Source organism: Osmia bicornis, chromosome 8 (genome assembly GCF_907164935.1).
Source record: "Osmia bicornis bicornis chromosome 8, iOsmBic2.1, whole genome shotgun sequence".
Classification (NCBI taxonomy): domain Eukaryota; kingdom Metazoa; phylum Arthropoda; class Insecta; order Hymenoptera; family Megachilidae; genus Osmia; species Osmia bicornis.
Window position 1 is genome coordinate 5,120,403 of NC_060223.1, and position 15,912 is coordinate 5,136,314.

Here is a 15,912-nt window from a genome sequence, read left to right on the forward strand (position 1 = left end):
ATTCCAAACGATCAGTATTATACCCCTTCCCTATCGAGCGTGCGTCAAAGCTAAAACGAGGCTGGAATAGAAGCAGAATGGCCGTTGGAACAAAGCTTGGGAACGCGGTAGGATAAGGTGGTAGCAGGTTGCAAGGGTGCAGTGTCAACGTTAGCGGAGGGACGGCTGGGCGCAGACTGGTGCAATTAAAATGCAAATTATCTCTTTTCGCGCGGCCATCTTTCCAGAACAGCCGGATATCTCGCGACCCTACGCCGTCACCGATTAACTTGGAACTAATTTACGAGACGACTCGGCCGGAGCAGACGTTTTGTCTCGGGATAGACCCGTTTCGTTAATACCGGCTAACGTCATTTGCAAGTGTCAGTCGGGGCCAGGTTTCTTCCTTACGAGCATGATTTTCGTCCTGAGCGAACTTAAAGATCGAGCAACTTGAGAAATTATTGCGAATAATCTTCTTTTATCCTCTCTATTTTCTCTAGGAAAGTCTGTTCTATGGATACAATAAAATAGCAAGAGTTTGCAATTGATTTCAATAATAAAAAAATAAAATAAATGGAATTTTTGAAAAAGGTTCGTCAAGTGTTGAAAAGGTTTCTTGGGAAATTATTACGAAAAGCCTTCTTTTACCATTCTTATTTTTCCTAGGAAAGTTTGATCTATGGATACAATAAAATAGCAAGAATTTACAATTGATTCCAATAATAAAAAAATAAAATAAATGGAATTTTTGAAGAAGTTTGTCAAGTGTTGAAAAGCCTTCTTTTACCATTCTTATTTTTCCTAGGAAAGTTTGATCTATGGATACAATAAAATAGCAAGAATTTACAATTGATTCCAATAATAAAAAAATAAAATAAATGGATCTGAGTGAACTGAAAGATCGAGCAATCTTCTTTTACCCTCCCTATTTTCTCTAGGAAAATCTGATCTATAGATACAAGAGTTTGCAATTGCTTTCAATAAAAAAAAAAATAAATAAATGGAATTTTTGAAAAAGGTTCGTCAAGTATTGAAAAGGTTTCTTGGGAAATTATTACGAAAAGCCTTCTTTTATCCTCCTTATTTTTTCTAGGAAGATCTAATCTATAGATACAAGAGTTTGCAATTGATTTCAATTAAAAAAAAAAATAAAATAAATGGAATTTTTGAAAAAGTTCGTCAAGTGTTGAAAAGGAAGAAGCAACGAAGCAAACAAGGCGAGCCTGTACGTTAATTACAATTCTGCACGTGATTTACAGTAATTGAGCAGCAACACGGCTGAGATACGTTTATCGTTCACTTGCAAACAGACCTAACTACTCTTAGCTCCGATATCAAGCGATACAGCAAAGATTATCGGATGGGAATAGTATGCAGTCGACCCCATGAATTCCAATTAAAAGCCTATCGTAAGTATTTATAGACCGAAGACGCGTACAGTATCTACTGTTACAATGGCCGTTTAGATAATCAGCTTTAATTACGCACCTCGTAAAGCCTTTATGAATCTGCTCTGCTCGAACAATACTGCGTCACGGTTTAAGCAAAGATGTGTAGTTACCTGAAAACAGAGAAGTGACTGTTTAGTATCTGTAATAGCATTCTTAAGTGTTATTTATCAATTAGCATTTATCACTTGTATTTTTATTAATTTAAATTAATATTAAAAATATTTAGGAACAAAATCCAGTCATGATAAAGAAAATGATAATTTCTAAATTCCTAATTTCCTAATTTTGAAAATATTCATATTAAGAATTATTTAGAATAAAATTATTTCATAATGGAATATTGCAAAATTTAATAAATGATATTTTTAAAAAAGTCGTCTGCTTTGCCAAAATTTTTCATTTACCTAAATTAATCAGGTAATTAGGTAAATTTACTCAGAGTAAATTAATTAGTCCTAGTATAATTATTATGTATTTATGTGTTTTCCTTTTTATTGAAAATTTACTTACTTAAAAAAGGTCTTATGCTTTGCCAAAATTTTTCATTTACCTAAATTAATTGGGTAATCAGGTAATTAGGTAAATTTACTCGGAGTAAATTAATTAGTCCTAGTAAAATTCTTTTTCATTAATAATTTACTTATTATTTATATTTAAAGGCATCAAGAGTAAATAATAAGACCTGCATTAGGATGGGACAGAAATGAAAGTATGAATGGTGTTTCATTGATTCTACGTAATCTTTGTTAAAATCAAGAAACGAAAACGTTCATTTTCCACAGCTGACTCGAGTGTCCGGCGGGTGATATTACGAGCACGAAATTACGGTAGAAGGTAATAAAGCTTCAAGTTTCGCCCAAATTCCCCGTCGAAATTGGAGGGACGAGACACGGGCAAGGAAAGAGTAATGAAACCGGTGTGCAAGTGTAATATGGAATAGCGCGAAAACAAGGGATTCTTGCGAGCTTCCGCGAGCCCCTGGCACGCGAAGTGTTTGAAATTTCTTTCCAACTGAAAACTTGCAGCCACCTTTCGTCTACAGCTTTTTTATTAAAGCCAGAAAGACCCAGAAGCACCGCGAGAATGTTTTATCTCGGTAGGAAAGTTTCGTTATGTAACTTTAGAAATATACTTTTTTTCCCTTCTCCTACCAATTCATCTCGACGGAAAGGTTGTTCAAATTTGTTCTTTATCCTTTCACCAAGAGATCTTCTAATTACTGGCAAACATTTTCTTCGTTTAAAATTAAAAATATTTTATGTATTATTAGATTAAAAATTTCTGTGGTTTAAAATTGCTTTACAATTCATATTCTGTATTTAATATCGTAATAAAAAAGGTTTCGAATTTAATATGGGAAATATATCTTCATTTTTGTAAATTACACAAAGAATTAATAAACTGATAAAATCTTTCTAATTCAACGTACCAATCACACGGTTAAATGAAAAAGCTTTTCACTTTAATTAAACATATTTTTCGTGATTAAAAACTTGCCAATTTTTCGACATTGCAGGAATATCACGTCGCGCGAATGGTTCAATTACACGAACCGTCCAATATTTTGTTATGAGCATTGTACGCATCGAGGTTGCTTTCTGTCGAACCTTTACATTTTTGCAATCGTTTTTTCGTCGCGCAAATATTTGCCAACTGTGTCTACATGCGAAACGAGCTACGTCATCGATGAACGAACTCTGAACAAACGATGCATCGTTGACGAGCTACACTGATACCTAACGATTAATCTTTTTCGACGATCGGTTACACATTCGATGACCTTTTGAAAAAATTCTCAATCAAATTGGATATATCAATCAATGCACCTCGATCTGCAATTTCAATTTTTTTTTTTTAGTGCTAAAAGGAAAGATCTTAATTCGACCCTGGGTGCAAGTGTTGCATTTTTGCAATTGTTATCGAGCTTGCAATTATATAAAATTATTACAAATTCATATAGATTATTGTTTAGAAATTATAATGATTGATCCTTTTTTTAATTAGGTAAGAAATATAATATAATATAGGGTGTTTTTCAACCCTCGGACGGCGGACCATGGAGAGATTCCCAAAATTGCACGACGGACCATGGAGAGATTCCCAAAACGACGTGGCGGACCTGGGAGAAATTCCCAGAACGACGCGGCGGACCATGGAGAGACTCCCAAAATTGCACGACGGACCATGGAGAGATTCTCAAAATTGCGCGACGGACCATGGAGAAATTCCCAAAATTGCACGACGGATCATGAAGAGATTCCCAAAACGACGTGGCGGACCTTGGTGAAATTCCCAAAACGGCGCGGCGGACCATGGAGAGACTCCCAAATTACACGACAGACCATGGAGAGATTCTCAAAATTACGCGACGGACCATGGAGAGATTCCCAAAACGACGTGGCGGACCTTGGAGAGATTCCCAAAATTTTTAGAATATTTGCATTTTCTAAATCCTACATTTTCCCTTTAAAAATTATTCTTCCAATAGAATTATAATTTATTATATACTCAACATCTAATAATTCACCTTCCAACAACAAAATCGTGGAAAATCAGCGTTCTAATTAATTCACGTAATGGAAGAGACGACGTTCCTATCAGAATGGTATCAAAAGCCCGTAGTTTTACCGTCAAACGCAATTTCCCCAGACACCAGAGCGACAAGCGTCGCAATTCGATCGCGAGAGGACGTTTCGTCGAGCTTTCGACTTTTATCGAGAACGCTTGGCACTCAGTTTCAAATTTCCTGCGATACGCCGGGCTGAACCCGAAGGGTGGTTCGAGTAGAAAGCAAGCTGATCGAAAGCGAAATAAAAAAGTTTCAAAGTTTCCTGGTGCGTTGAAAGTGTCGAGTTTACTTCTGATCGGATCGAAACGCGTCGCCTCCCGTCGTCCGAGAAGTTAATCGCTCAAGTTACTCGTTGAATTTCCACGACCATCGATACCAATTTTATCCTCGAAAATCCCTTTCCAATCGCCCGAAAAAGTTATCCTTTCTCCTTTCAAAAATTTTCATTTCATCCAAATTATTTCCAAAATTACTTTGGCAATATTTATTTATTCTCGCTATTTCTCTGGCAAAACGTCGACTGCTACCTAATGAATTCATCCGAGTGCCTAATGCACTCACGTACAAACGTGTGTACACTTAGCAGTGTCTCGCGAGACATAAATGCTTCAGAGCCGGTCGCCGAAGACGTTCTCCGGTGTCTAATTCTGTTCGGTCGAAGCGGCTGTTGCTAAAAGAGTGTCGAAACGCTTAAAAGTACGCCGGAAATGGGAATTCCTTTCCAGCGATCACGTTAATGGACCCGGCCCACGTGCAATTCTCCGAGCTACGTTTTCTCTGCGTCTCCGAAACACGTTCGACTATTACAAAAATATATCCTTAACCCTTTAACCGCGGGTACTTTTAGCAGAGCCGATTACATTCTAATTTTAAATTATATTACCGAAATGATATTCTATTTTAAAAGATTTTTTTTTTATTGTATTTATTTTATTTTTATATAGCCACTATTTGATATTAGCAAAACAATTTTAGTATGTGGTTTATAAACCACACCCGCAGTTAAAGGGTTAAGACTCAGTAAGTCCCAAACTTATTTTTCAACAGCTTTCTACGGCCCTCCAAAGATTTTCATCCGGCTCCTGACTTTTATTTATAAATATTTTATATAAGAAATATTAATTTTATAAAATTTCATGATTTAGTTGTGAATACACAAAGATTCCTCTATTGTTCTGTTGTGATTTTATCTGTTGTAAATTCCAATATAAACTATATTTGTTTACACATGCAATGTAAATTAATATTCTAATAGAATTTCAATAAGAATATTTTTCGTCTGCCCCCCATGTTTTTAAAAATTTCAATCCAACCCGTTTCTCAAAAAGTTTGATGACCCCTGCTTTGTACCAAAGGGTATAATAAATTTGCCCGTGTAATAAAATAAAAGAAAATAAAAAATAACTAACTCTTCCTTTTTCCTAATTTTTCTTATTAATAGCAGACAAGATATATATCAACTAGAAAGGTGTCCAGGGGTTGTCTAAAAGCAACCCCAGGAGGCAGCTGGTGGCAGAGCGAGGCCGATCGAAATCGTCTAAGGTTATTCTATCAAATGCATAAATCTCCGGTTTATTGGTGTTATATGCAAATCAGAAGGAATCTGCAAAACCAGTCCAGACTCCGGGAACCTAAGAATAATGCGTCCCGTCGTAGATCGACGCTGGCTCGTCGTCTATGTTTATATGGGCGCACGCGATAACGATCGGTGTGGACTTATTTAATTTGGAGGGGACCGGTTGGCCTCCCGAGTTGTTTGCAGAACGATCGTTAACGCTGATTTATATCCTCATTCGTTTCCACTATGAACTCTTCTCTCCCTTCCCGCGATTCCATCGTGGTTCTTGACTGGCACCACAAAAATATACGAGTTTCGGTGACACGTGTTCGCGTTTCAGGAGAGCGAAAATCAAGCTGCTACGCTAATAAGCCTTTTAAAAAATTCCTATCGACCTTTTGGGCGAGACTGGAAGCAGAGAGTTATGGATATTGAAATTCGAATAGTCTAGAATGTGATAAGTATGCTCTTTCTTAATGATAAATGAATATCTTGCCCTGGATAGTAAGGGATGTTTGGAAAAATAAATAAATCAATCAAAAATGATAAAATACACATAGATTTTAACTTGGAATATCAAAATACAAAGTAAATTAGAAATCCAATTGATGAATTGATGAAAAAATTCTAAAGAATAAAGTCTGTAATAATCAAAATTAATGGTAATTTGAATCTGAAGAGTTACAATAATAGCTTGCTATAAATGAAAGTGGCTAAATAATTATAATTTAGTTTAGATTTTTAATTAAATTTTTATTAAGTTATTTTCATTAGAATCTGACTTTTAAATTGATGCCTCATAAGTGGTATTTTTTATGCTTTTATGTCAGACTGTTTATGAATGTTGATAATAATTAAAGGTAAAATCAATCAAGAGGTGTTGTAATTTATATAATATTTAAACCTTCTGCTGTGTCGTGGTTTTGTAATAATTACAAATCGATTGGTGAAACTTGGTAAATAATGTACTTGATAAATATTTCACCCCTTATTCACAGGGAAGGATGAACGAATGTGACAAATTGGAAATAATGGAAGATAAAATTAATTACTAAATATCAAATTAACTATTCATATCAAATAATTCTAAGATAAAAATAAATCATCAGCAATTTTGTATATTTAAAATAAAATGTATATTTTGCTGACGTATTACATAAAATTATTAATATTAGAATTTGTATTTTTATCTTAGAATTATTAAAAAAAAAAGAGGAATAAACAGAGGGTGTGTTAAGAAGTAACGGTGTAACAGGGATGATGAGGTAAATGAGACACGGAAAGATGTCTGTTAGGGAGAGATAAGGGTTTAGAACGCGACACGGATGTCTGGGAAACCGAGGATTTGTATGCAGTTTTACTGTGCCATTCTCAGGCCAGAAACACTCGAAATTCTAATTAGGAATTAGGGAGCTTGAAGCTTCTTCTTGCTCTTGGGGCGACTTAAGACAATGTCAGCCTTGAAGCAGACTTGGACTATGAAGTTAAGGGCATCAAACTTTGGGAAAACCTTCTTGCTGCTTTACTTGTAGCCATAGTTCACAAACAACAATTTAGAAAGAAAAACTACAATTCATTTATCTTTAAAATTTAGAACTTGTAAATTATTCAAAATTATTTAATTTCATCAATAGAATTAAGAATTTGTGAATTATTCAATATTATTAAATTTCATCAATAGAATTAAGAATTTGTGAATTATTCAAAATTATTAAATTTCTTGAATAGAATTTAAGGCTTGTGAATTATTAAAAATGATTAAATTTCTTGAAAAATAATAATTAAAGCCTCAACTAATTAATTTCTAATTTAATTACCTATTATTCCCTACACCTTTGCTTCTCTACTTCAAATTATAAAATTAATCCTACAAAGCTGTCTAATATCCAAATTACAATAGAACCCTTTTCATGCTAATTTCTGGTGTATTTAAAATCCCTTTTTTGGAACATGGTGTCGAAATACCAGGGAAAATTAGGTGTCAGTAAGCAGCGTGTGGTTGACGGGGAAGGATCAACTATAGGAAGGGGTAAAGGAAAGAAAAAGCATGTTGGAAACGTCGATGCAACTCCGCGGGGAGCTAGGATACAGAGGAATAAGGTACACGATATACTGGGATGTCCTGCGAGGATAAAGGTAGTAGCAGCTGCCTGTAACAAGTCCTACATCTTCGAATTTCTCTGACGTTTTCGAGGAAAACTTCGACTTTACGACCTTCTGCTAAATTCGACGAACCAACTTTTTCCAACGACAAGGTCAGACTTCGTTATGTTCCTTCACCTTTAAACTTTCAATCAGCTTCTTTATCCTTCTTGGTATCTTTCTACTTTCACCAAGGACTTTTATGAAAGAATTTTGGAAAATTCCAAAGGAAAGATCAATCTTGCTATTTAATGGTAGAAGAATTTACAAAAATGATAAAATGAAGAAACGTTAATTAATTAATTAATTTTCAAAGTTCATCAATGTCCCTTATGTTTAATTTTTGCAAATGTTTCAAAAATACTCTGCTAAAATAATAATAGGGTGTATAATTGAAATTATAAATTATGATATAAATGGTTAATAAATTTAATTTTATCTCTAAAGTGGAATTTTTATTCGATTAAAATGATTTCAATTTTATCATTTTCCCAGGATAATCGACGAATGTGCCTTCGAAATATTCATCGAAGAAGCTCAGCCACTTTTCTTCCAAGCCCGATTTTCCAGTGCAACCGTTTCCCTGAAAATCCATTAATCCGTTCGTCGAGACGAATTCCAGGTTCTACCATAATCCCGTTGTCGACGTAACGCGGAGCCGATTGAAAATCGGTCCCGGCTCATCGGCCACGTTTCTTCTTCTCTTTTCTACCCGGCTACTACTTCGCCCGGCGAAGAATCGCGCCACCCCGCGAGACCTAATTTGCATTTATATCGATCCGCGTCGCGAATGGAAATATTAAATCCATTTTCGTCAGGGTGCCACCCACGCGAGCCCCTCTACGAGCGAAAAAAAGAATCAATCGTGCAAGACGATGTCACGTATCAAACCGTGGAGGGACTTATCTGGCTTCCACGAAAGCGTTTCGGTTTATCTTCAACGAACGCTGCGCCGCTGACTCGTTTCACCATCGCGAACACGTTTCCGCTCGATTCTTCGATGCGTGTATACATATGTGGATCCATGAAAATATGTTCATGGTTGAAATAGATATAGGCACTTTATATTTTCGATACGAACCAGGGATGATGGATATGGGAAATACTTTTCTTTCGATATGAAATTATTTTTTTATTTCATTTTGGATAGTGTAATTGATTGAAGATTCATAATTAAACAGAGCAACGATTCCCAATTAGTGATACACGTACCTGGATAATTTGCTGAATATACAGTATAATAATTCTAAAATTAAAAGTATCGTTATAAAACGAAAGAATTTCATATAGAAAATTTAGAAAAATTTAGAAAATAAAATTAGGGCTTTCTCCATGGTCCGCCGTCTCGAGGTGGACAGAAAAAAGATTTATTTTCAAATGAAACGAATTCGTTACTAATTTCTAATTTACTAAATTAGGAAACAATTAAAAAATTAATTTGTTGTTTAATAATTGTACAGTATGCCCTTCTCCATCATAGCTTCTCCCTCCACCTCGAAATTCGAGAACTAGTTATCTCTATTGTCAAAACGTTGATTAACTCACTGGCCGAATTAACGAGCCGTCTAATTAAAGCGAAAACAATAATGACGAAATTCTTCGACAAAATGGTTCGCAGTCGGTTGTACGTATCTCGTCTTCTCCCGGGATAGCCTGATACAATGGGAAACATCACAAAGCAAGGTTATTGTCGTCTGTTCGGTACTGATAGGGCTAAACCGTGGCTCAGTATCAAATTAACGTTTATGATAGGTCGCCATTCAAATCGGGCTTAAAGCCTCGAGCACATTAGAGTCACCTCGAACCTGGACACACGTCACCTCACAAATATAATTGTCAATCCTTCCGAAATTCACATTAACATCTTCGTTTTTATATTCTAGGAAATTATTGTTTAGCAAAGATTGTTGAATGAATTAAGCTAGACGAATAATGAATTTTATTTCTCAGAAAAAAAATTTATTTTCAAATCAAAGGAATTCTAATTTAATTCTAAATTCAAATCTAGACGAATGATGAATTTTGTTTTTCAGAAAAAAGATTTATTTTCAAATCAAAGGAATTCTAATTCAATTCTAAATTAAATGTAGACGAATGATGAGTTTTATTTTTCAGAAAAAAGATTTATTTTCAAATCAAAGGAATTCTAATTCAATTCTAAATTCAAATCTAGACGAATGATGAGGTTTATTTTTCAGAAAAAAGATTTATTTTCAAATCAAAGGAATTCTAATTTAATTTTAAGTTAAATCTAGACGAATGATTTTGAAAATATTTCATGACATAAAAATATTATAAAATTGTATCCATCAATTTAAAGCTTAAAGTCTTCTAAAAATGACTATGATAAGCTATTATTAATTTTTTAAAGAGAAAATGGTTGGCTGTTAATTAAAGCAAACAATGGATCAAAGTAAAATTCCTGTATTATTCCTTGATGAATTTCAGTCTGGGCATTTCATAACAAAGGCTGTTGGTAATTTAATGAAATAGTTAGAGAAAATACAGTTAATTAACTTGAATTTGTTAAATATTATTATTTTAGAAGCTTGATAAATAAATCAGAAATTCTGTCTAAAAGAATCCAATATAAATATTAAATTACCTAATTTTCTCAAATGTTTTACTACTCTCAGTCTCAAACAAAATTTGCTTATTCCCAAACTTCCCCGCCGAGTATTTCAGCGTAAATCATTTACTCCGACGAATTCGCCGAAACACTTAGAACATAATGAATAAATTTAGCATATAAATTAATCTACCAGCATCCTCTCGAGCGTTAAAGCTTCTATGAACTCGGAAACAACTGTTCCAGCCTGGCAACATTGTTTCGTTCAACTCGGTTTACATGCCAACGAGGACCCTACCGAATATCGAAAACTTCCTTCGAAAACAAAGCCCCATGATTCCCAGCAAGCTTTCGATAATCCAATAAACCAAAGAAAAAATTCATATTAACCAACGAACAGAGAAAAAGATATAAAAATTCTAAACCATACTTTTATCAACTATTATTCAAACTGAAAATAAAAATTTTATTAAAACTTTGCACCTTTATTTTCAGCAAAGTTTAAGCTTTAAATTGATATAAAACAAGTATTATTTTGTTATACTTTTATGTCATGAAAAATAAAATAAAAATAGAGATTTCACAAATTTAGGAGCGCGGACCATGGAGAAAGACCACTGAAGTATGAACAATTTCAATGTTTCATTGAAAATACTTTTTATAAATTCATTTTCAGACTTATATTTGTCGAATATATTTTTCCCAGCTTCGAGCAAGCAACCTTAAGTCTGATTTCAATTAGACATCCGCCTTAGTTAATCTATTCTGGCGCGTTTCAGGATATCTTATGGCTCGTCCAGCAAGCTGACAGCTCGAACGCAATGCTTGAAAAGCTGGCGCATGTCTCGCCGCGAACCAATTACGATGTATTCAACTGTGGAACGGCTAAAATTCCGGTCGAGTGGTTCTTGAACCTCATCCGCAGATGCGGATAATCGTGTAATCCCGCGCGAACGTGCACGAGTGGCTGCCACGACCTCTTGGATCCTTGGATTGAGCCACCTAAACGTCCCCGCTGCCTTTCGTGCAACCGGGACACGTTTGTCAACGCACAGCCGACTGATTACAATCGGCAAACATCAAGATATTAACACGCCGAATGCCAGGGGGTCACCGGTGACCGGGTCGCAAATTACACGCACTCTGATAATTAAAATAAAACGATAGAAAAATATTATTTTCAATAGTATCGTTATTGGTACCTTAAATTTGGTAATTGGTTGAAAATTTTATTTATTATACATTATTTAAATGATAATATATTGAATTAATTAATATAAAGTACTTTTAATTAAATGGGAATTTTAAGTGGAAAATAATTTTATTATATTTAAGTGTCAGCAATAGCGGTTAAATTAGATTTAAGAATTAATTTTAAATAAATAATAATTTAATAGTTATGTATTAATTTAATTTGGTAATTAAAAGCTTGACATTGGAAATTTGAATTTTTTAATTATGGCACTTTGTCGATTTACTTTTATTTTTATGTAAGCATTTTTATAGGAAATAAAAAGAATAAAATGCTTTAATAACTAAAAACTATATAAAAAATTGGAACAGATCCAATTGAATTTGTATGGATTTGTATCAAAATAATTGATACGTTATACCGCTTTTCGTTTAATTAGAATAATTACAGCTTTAATACCTTTAATTAATAATTAGAATTTTAATACGTCTCGTAAGAAATGCCAAAGGTCCGATCACGCGATATCGCGTGCCGAATCAATCAGCTTTACGATGACATAATAAAATAACTTGATTTAAACACGAAGCTCAATTAGCGAATTAATATCTAATTAATATCAACATTTTTGCTAACAACGTTGTTCTGTAAATTAATTAGAGTAGGCGTTCTGAAACAAAAGCCGAGCGATTAGAACGGAATAAAATCATCGTCATCCATGAATCACGACGTTCTTCCGTCAAAACATCGAGAGAGAAAATTCTATACGCGCTATCGAGACTTATCAGAGTTCCTGTTTTCAGAATTTCCTATGTTTATCACCGGTCGTTAGACGAGCAAAGACGGTTCTCAATGGACCGACCTTGCTGTTGAGAAATAAATTCAACCGTTAACGAATCATAAAAGACCTGACAATATTATTTTAGCGAAAAGCTTAACAAGATTCTCTCGTCGCGAAAGCTTTAAAACCGGAGCTAGATCCACCAGAGAGCAATGAAACTCTCGTCACCCATGAATCACGGTGACGATATTCCATGGAAGTATTCCAAGGGATCCACGAAACATTATCAAGATTTATCCAAACCCCTTTATCACCAGGTTAATAACAAAGTTGCGAACGGTGGTGCAACAATTTGCGGTGAAAATGGCTGACAGTGTGGATCGCGAACAGTCGGAGGAGAAGGGTCAGATGACACTCCGGGGAACAACTAAAGTGTTTTCCAGGAAAGATTTTGCGGTGTCAGAGGAAGGGAGTAGTAGAGTTCATTTTGTATAGGTTCTTTCATGTCCTGACATTTTCATTTCGTTTGAAATTGTAGACGATACTTTATAAATAAGTATAAAAATATCTAGGTTTTATATATTTTCAATAAAATTATTCTTGAATGTATATGTATCATTTGGATCATTTTTAGGTCATCAGGAAGACGTATATTATTCTTTGTTAAATAATTACAAATTGATTCCCGGCGGACGGCGGACCAGGAAGAGACCTCCAAAACGGCGGACCACAAAGGAGCACAATTTTAATTTAATTTTGTATTTCATATTATTTTCTTTTGTTTAAAAATCATATATTTAACGTTAGGTTAATATCACCGGTAATGCATGAAAAGGAGGCATTGTAAAGTATGAAATATCCGAATTATTTTAATGATATATAAAATTTTTCTAGGCATTGTAAAAATTTTTGTTAAAATAGTTATTCTAAAAATTAGTAGAATAAGAAAAAATCCTAAAAAGTCTTTAATTGAAAATTTTAATTTAAGATAAAATTAATATTATTTATATTAGGATTTAGGTCGATATTGCTTAGCCATTCTATACAATGCCTAACATATATATTTTCTAAATTTGGGTCTTGATTGACCCAAACTCCGCTGTTCAAAAATTAGGATAATTTAACTCTTTCAGAAAAAATTTGTGTCTTATAATAATTTATTTATTCTGAAAGATTACATCATTGCAATATCTTCTACCCTTAAATTAAGTACCTTTTGTAAATAAATAAATTCCTCCTACCATGAACAATCCAAGAAATAGCAGAGTGCATTTTCAGCCAAACCACTTTACAGAGTGAATTCTGTACCCTCAAACGACTACATTTTCCCATTTCCCAGTGTTCGGAATAATATCCACATATTGTGAGTCAACCAGTATCTACACACACGCACACATACGTTGATATACGTTGACAACAAAGAAGCCAAGGTCCCGACGAAGCACGTACGATTCATGGGGTTGCTTACCAGTTCTCTGACCAAAATTCATCCGCCCACGCAACCCTTGCCAGCTCTCCCCAGACGACTATTCGTTGTCGAACCGAAAAGCGAAAAGATATTTATCGCCGGCGCGCCGAAATCACGAAAGACCAGCCACGTGTAAAAATAATATCCAATTATTCCGACCCCGGGTCGAGTCTTCTAACATTGTCTTTATGGTGTCAAGAATCTGGAAGAGGATCCCTCTGGTATCTGGGCCAATCGCTCGTTTGCATAAAAACAACTCGAGATTCTCGAAACAACAGATTTAAAATATCTGGGTGAAATTTTTTCATATCAAAATGGGGAGAAAAATATGAAAATTTCAGGCAAAGAATTTCGTTAATTATTTAATTGAAAATGAATATAAAATAAATTATTCCAACTATACTTTGACTTTAGTTTTCGTTCACTGATTTATTTATAAGTTTATTTTATCCTCGATTCAAATAAATTTCTTTGCAACAAACAGTGGAAAATTTCAACCGAATCGCAATATTGCTTTTAATAAATCATAAAGAAGTATATCATAGTTGTTCTTTTACTTCGAACGAAACTTTGTAAAGCAATATTTATTATACCATCCGTTTTATCGGTGTTCGTATATTGCGGAGGATATTTTTAACGAGATATCTATCTTGAAAGGAAAAACAAAAATGATAAATTATTTACTCGGTGTACATGAGAAGAAATTGACAGGGAGAAGTTATTACTCGCGGCGATCCAACGGTAATTCGCGATCTGTATATCTCGGGATTAAAATTGTTGGGTGTAATTAATCCTGTCCCTGGCAGACCGTTTTCACCCTCGTGCACGGTGGTAAAAATACTTTCATTCCCTCGACGCGAACGACGGCTCATATTTGACCCTCGCCGTGACAGCTTGTCGAGACGGGCTTTTTAACGCAGAAAAAGCTAATTTGACATAGTTAGAGGGTACTCTTCGCGACAGGGTCACATTTTATTAAAACGATAAATAGAAAGAGGAGGTGTTTAAAACACGATACAAGTGGGGGAAACGATAATCTCGATATTAATTAACAAACTCATCATTTTTGAAAAAACGAATTCTACAACCGTAACATGTACAGTTTTCCTAGAAAAATTAGGAATAGAATATAATGCGTTTTTCAACTCTAGGACGGCGGACCATGGAGAGATTCCCGAAACGACGCGACGGACCCTGAAGAGATTCCCAAAATTGCACGACGGACCCTGGAGAAATTCCCAAAATTCCGCGACGGACCCTGAAGAGATCTCCAAAATTCCGCGACGAACCACGGAGAGATTCCCAAAATTGCGCGGCGGACCATGGAGAGAGCCCCAAGATGGCGGACCAGGGAGAGAGCCCTAATGTTATTTTCCTAAATTCTACACTGTTCCAATACATGAAACTCTTTTGTGTAAGAATGATAACTTCTATTTTTAATTATTCTTTCGCCATTGAATCGTCGGTAATTGTAGTGGCGGAAAAGGCAGCAATTCAAAGTTACAGTCAGCGACCAGGTGTTACACGGCCGGTATTATTTTCTGGCTTGGGTGCAGTAACAAATGGCACCTGACTGAGCTCGCAATTAATCGCGAGGGATTCATTTAACGTTCGACTTAACTACGTATATTCCAACCGAACCTAGCATTCAAATATTTCAACCCGAACGGAAAAAGAACAAGTTTCGCTTGGATCGATGATTATTTTATCGAATTCTATTTATGATAAAAATTAAAATTACTACGTTCTCTTTGAAGAATACCCTAATACTATTTCCTGATAAACGAAGATCGAATGAACAGGACGAGAAGATAGCGCCATTTTCGGCGTCCACACGCGTCTGTACGCTTCTGTAAGCTTGTAAACGGATTTACGCTGATAACGCGGTCCGAGTAGACGGATAAGGCGTACAGTTGGCATTCGCCAGGCGTTCAGGATCGAAATTGGCAATAGAACGTGTTCGGGATGCGAGAGGAGAATTTCGAGAAAAACGTCCCGCCCAGACATTAGCGACGAAGGGAGCGAAGAAAGAACGAACGAGCACGTTTTCTTCGCGCCCAACGATCCAAAGATGCCTTATGAAATATCCTACAGATTCATCTTTATTTAATTTATCACGAATTAAGGGAATTCCTTGGTCTCCACCAAAAATATTGGAATAAGAAAAATAAGACATTCATCGTTTGATAAAAGTTTAAATAAA

The 15,912-nt window shown here is 34.9% G+C and overlaps 1 protein-coding gene across 1 annotated transcript in view; it reads right to left on the reverse strand.

The window, feature by feature from the left end:
• The window catches only part of LOC114877101 (tyrosine-protein kinase transmembrane receptor Ror), a 226,489-nt gene that overhangs the window by 177,089 nt on the left and 33,488 nt on the right, over positions 1-15,912 (reverse strand). The window lies entirely within an intron of this gene.